The sequence below is a fragment of the Oncorhynchus kisutch genome, linkage group LG1, assembly GCF_002021735.2.
Source record: "Oncorhynchus kisutch isolate 150728-3 linkage group LG1, Okis_V2, whole genome shotgun sequence".
In the NCBI taxonomy this organism is placed as follows: domain Eukaryota; kingdom Metazoa; phylum Chordata; class Actinopteri; order Salmoniformes; family Salmonidae; genus Oncorhynchus; species Oncorhynchus kisutch.
Genome location: NC_034174.2, coordinates 14,348,232 through 14,352,625, shown reverse-complemented (window position 1 = coordinate 14,352,625; position 4,394 = coordinate 14,348,232). Strand labels below are relative to the sequence as shown.

Below are 4,394 nucleotides of genomic sequence, written 5' to 3'. Positions count from 1 at the left end.
ACTACACAAGTGGCCAAATAAATCATTCATTGCACTATATATTCATTCATCAAACACATGCTCTCAATATAATTAACTCAAGTTATCACAACCTAAACTCAAAGAGCACACCTTTCTCCAGGTGCAAACACTAAGCCTCAAAACTGTTAACACACCAATCAGAACTGCAGCATCAATAAATAGGGCTTAGAGGCGTGTCCAATGGATCCTAACAATTCCGAAATTGCAAGACAACAGAGGACAAGTACGACAACAACAAAGACCAGTAATCTCAGATGAAATCCGTGCCACCCTAGTTCATGATGTGCTCATACATGGGATGACTATGAGAGAAGCTGGACAGCTAGTGCAACCCAACCCAACTTTCTTTTTTCTTTACATGGTTGCATCCATTGTCTGTACTTTCAGAAGGGAAACAGATCATTTGCCTTGTTACTGTGATACATGTAATGTTGTAGTGCATATAGACTGAATCTCCACTTTGTTCTCAGTGTAGTTTTGACCACAGTAAGCCTCAAAATGGTTAAAACACCAATCAGAATTGCAGGATCAATAAATTAAAAACCAAAGGTCAGTAATGGTCAAATAGAATTTTTGAAGAACTGAGAGGTGGCCATCTATTGGAGGGAGGCGGAGACTTCTCACAGCTGAGCAGGAGACTGCCCTTGTGAATATGGTGATTGCCAATAATTCCATTCGTTCGAGGGAAATTCAAACCCAAATAGTTGAAGACCAGGTAATCTTCCAAGGATTTGACAGCATCAGCATTTCCACCATTGACCGGATCATTTAGAAGAACCACATAAGGACAAAGCAGCCGTACCGTGTGCCTTTTGAAAGGAATTCGGAGTTAAGGAGCGACGATTCCAATATATGCAGGTAATTGCTATATTGTACAGATTTTTTACAGTACGTAGAGTATGTCCCATCTCTCCAGCATATCAATACAGTACTGTATAGTAACTGCAGTACACAATCTTTCATTCCAGTACAGTAGTGTATATGTAGTACAGTAAAATGTGTTTTTACTTCTGTAGAGAATCTTGAGCTGGATGCCATGGCTGACCCACAGGAGTACATCTTCATCGACGAGGCATGATTCAACCCCAAAAAAAGGCGCAAAAGTGGGAGCAAATTCATTGGTCACCATACAAGTTCCTGGCCAGAGGGGAGGTAATGTCACCCTATGTGCAGCCATCAGCAATCATGGCATCCTCCACCGCCATTGTGAAAGTGGGTCCATACAACATGGAACAATTCCTTCAATTTCTAGATCAGCTGCACAATAACATTCTTCAACAGGAAGGGGAGTCAGGGCAACCAGAGCAAGCCCAATATGTTGTCATTTGTTATAACATGAGTTTCCATCGGGTTGCTCTGGTTCGCGCCTGGTTCAATGACCAACCCAGGGTCACCGTTCTTTTTTTGCCAGCATATTCCCCATTTCTGAATCCGATTGAGGCATTTTTCTCAGCATGGTGGTGGAGAGTATTTACCCGCAACCCCTACGCACAGCAAAACCTCCTGGAAGCAATGATGGAGGCCTGTGGTGATGTGTCTGTGGAGTCTATCCAGTGTTTTCTAAGAAACACAAGGGCATTTTTCCCACGCTGCCTGGCAAGAGCAAACATAATGTGTGACGTTGATGAGATTATGGCCTGAGATGAGAACCCTGATGCTGAGTAACCTGTACATTTGCTGCATTTGGAAATAAAGCTTTTGGAAATGGGGTATTTTACTGTGCATGGACTCTTCCTTACATGTTTTGTCAGTGTAACATTTCAAAACAGCATATCCAGTAGTATTCCCTTATCCACAAAGTATTTATTACTGTTTTCAAGTTCTCATCAGGTGGTCCTGAAAGGGTTATCTGGATAGTCAGTGCTGGGATTTTACAAAGTTCCAAATGATTTCTCGAAAAAGCTATTCTAAACATTTTGGTAGTGTTTTGAATGAATCCCTCCAGTGTGTAACAGTCATGTAGTCTGTGTGTTTGAATGAATCCCTCCAGTGTGTAACAGTCATGTAGTCTGTGTGTTTGAATGAATCCCTCCAGTGTGTAACAGTCATGTAGTCTGTGTGTTTGACAGCTCGTGTGTCTGAGGGCAAAGTTTGAATTGGGACCCAGAAGTTAGATGTTTGTACCATTGGGTGTGAGTTTTTAAAATAGTGTGTGAAGATTTGAGAAAATTGTGAATTGTTCCAGGAATTGTCTAAGCAATTGAGAATCTAAAGCAATCTCTGCATTGCCTAAACAGCTGACCAGCAAAGAACTGTATTTGTTCTGGGAGAAAGGTGCGCAGGCTGCCATCTGCGCTCTAAACGATTGTACTAAAGCAAGCCAACCAATAAACTAAACAGAGATTGGAATGATTAGACTTTAACATTTCTGGCCTTCAGCTACCCTGCCATACCGAACTGATGCCCCTGCTATGGTCACGATCCACCACCTACATTTCCACCCGACGCAAAGTAACCTATAGACTTATTTCCAAATGGACAATCCTAGTCCACACCAGAAACTGTAACACTTGAAGATATATAAACATAATTAACCTTTTCTGGTTACTGTTCTGATTTGACTCCTGTCTTGTCTTCATTCCCTCTGAATCGTGCCATCCTTTCTGCAGTAATTGGTAAATTAGTCCATTGTTTCTTAAACCTCTCCTCAGGGACCCCCAGCCGTTCCAGATATTTGATCTATTCCAGAGAGAGCACATCTGATTAAACTTGTCAACTAATCATCAAGGCCTTCAATAGGTGAATCAGGTGAGCTAGTTCAGAGCTACAACAAAACTGTGAAATGTCTAGGGGTCCCCAAGTGAGGAGAGGTTTGAGAACCACTGAATTACTAGCCTACATAGAGGGTTCTAAGAAACAGGCCAGGCGAGGTGCAGCCGTTGGAATCAGTGAGGTCCCCTCCCTTTCCACGGTCAAAAATAATGTCAATGGTGGAGTTCGTTTTGCATTTTACGGTGCCCTGGGTGGGTGGATATTTCACATAAGGGCCAATGAAATGGACTAAAATGTGCAAACTCCGCTCACCCGGGGCACCGGGCCATGCAAAACGAACTCTACCATTGATGTCATTTTTTTACCGTGGAAATGGAGGGGACCTCACTGATTCCAAAGACTGCACGTCATCAAGCCAAGGAAGTACACTTCCTTTCTAGGGAGTTCCTAGCTACCGTGACTCTACAACAGCATTGCTTTCTGTTTGGGGTTTTAGGCTGGGTTTCTCTATAAGCACTTTGTGACATCTGCTGATGTAAAAAGGGCTTTATAAATCATTTGATTTGATACACAAAAAAAAATAAAAAATAAACACTAGTAGGGTGTGGATAAAATGGTAACCTAAACAGTTCTTATTTAACAGCATCCTCAAAGCTATTATTGCCCTATAAAATATATTCTATATGTGGCTTACTGTGTTGCAGGATTTGTATTTAGGGTAGTCATTTAATTTTCCATAGCCTATAGTTACAGTACTACAAAATATTCCTTATTTTTGTCATCTGGATTAAACATCTAAGTAATGATTATAATTAGCAACCCATCAAAATGAACATAAACTTGTCACCTAGTCATTTATTTAATAAGTCAAAATGAACATAAACTAGTCACCTAGTCATTTATTTAACAAGTCAAAATGAACATAAACTAGTCACCTAGTCATTTATTTAACAAGTCAAAATGAACATAAACTAGTCACCTAGTCAATTATTTAACAAGTCAAAATGAACATAAACTAGTCACCTAGTCATTTATTTGTCTAAATGGATTTCCTCTATAATTGTAATGGATTGCACACATTTCTGGAAGATTAACAGGGTTTATTCCTGGACTGAATGGACAATATCTAACTGCATTAGGCATAATTCAATAATTTACCAATTTATTAGTTCAACATACGGTTCAGAATTACTGGGAGTATGTTCAAAGGATATGGGGAAATGGGTAAGGAACATAGTGTACTTCTTATTTTGGTATTAAAGGATACTTTATTCTCTTTTTTATAAATAAAGCAATAATGTATGATACCGTATTTAACCAAAGTTCTCAAAAGCTCTGGATAAGGTACCTAGTGGCTACAGAGAGAAGTAAGACGTTTGAGGGCATACATTTTTCTAAGAAACTTTTAACATGAGTGAAATTAAGTATTTGATACGAATGAGTTAACATATTAACATACAGGCCCTGGCTCACAATGCCCCTCGAGTGTTAGTAAGGCAGTCAAGTGAAATTGATCACATACCGACAAACAGATTCTCTACTACAAGTTGTCACTCCAGAAAAGAAAGTAGAAGCTTTCTCATCCAGTGCACGATTTAATTGGAGCATAAAAGTGTGGATCTTTTAAATCTGGGATAAAATACTCAAACCGATACATTAAA

General features: G+C 39.8%; 1 long non-coding RNA gene across 1 annotated transcript; it reads left to right on the top strand.

Moving 5' to 3' along the window:
• Positions 1-203: 203 nt before the first annotated feature.
• LOC116375876 (uncharacterized) lies at positions 204-1,733 on the top strand. Its single transcript, XR_004211297.1, has 2 exons — positions 204-879; positions 1,038-1,733. It is a non-coding gene; the product is annotated as an uncharacterized LOC116375876 (long non-coding RNA).
• Positions 1,734-4,394: the final 2,661 nt, after the last annotated feature.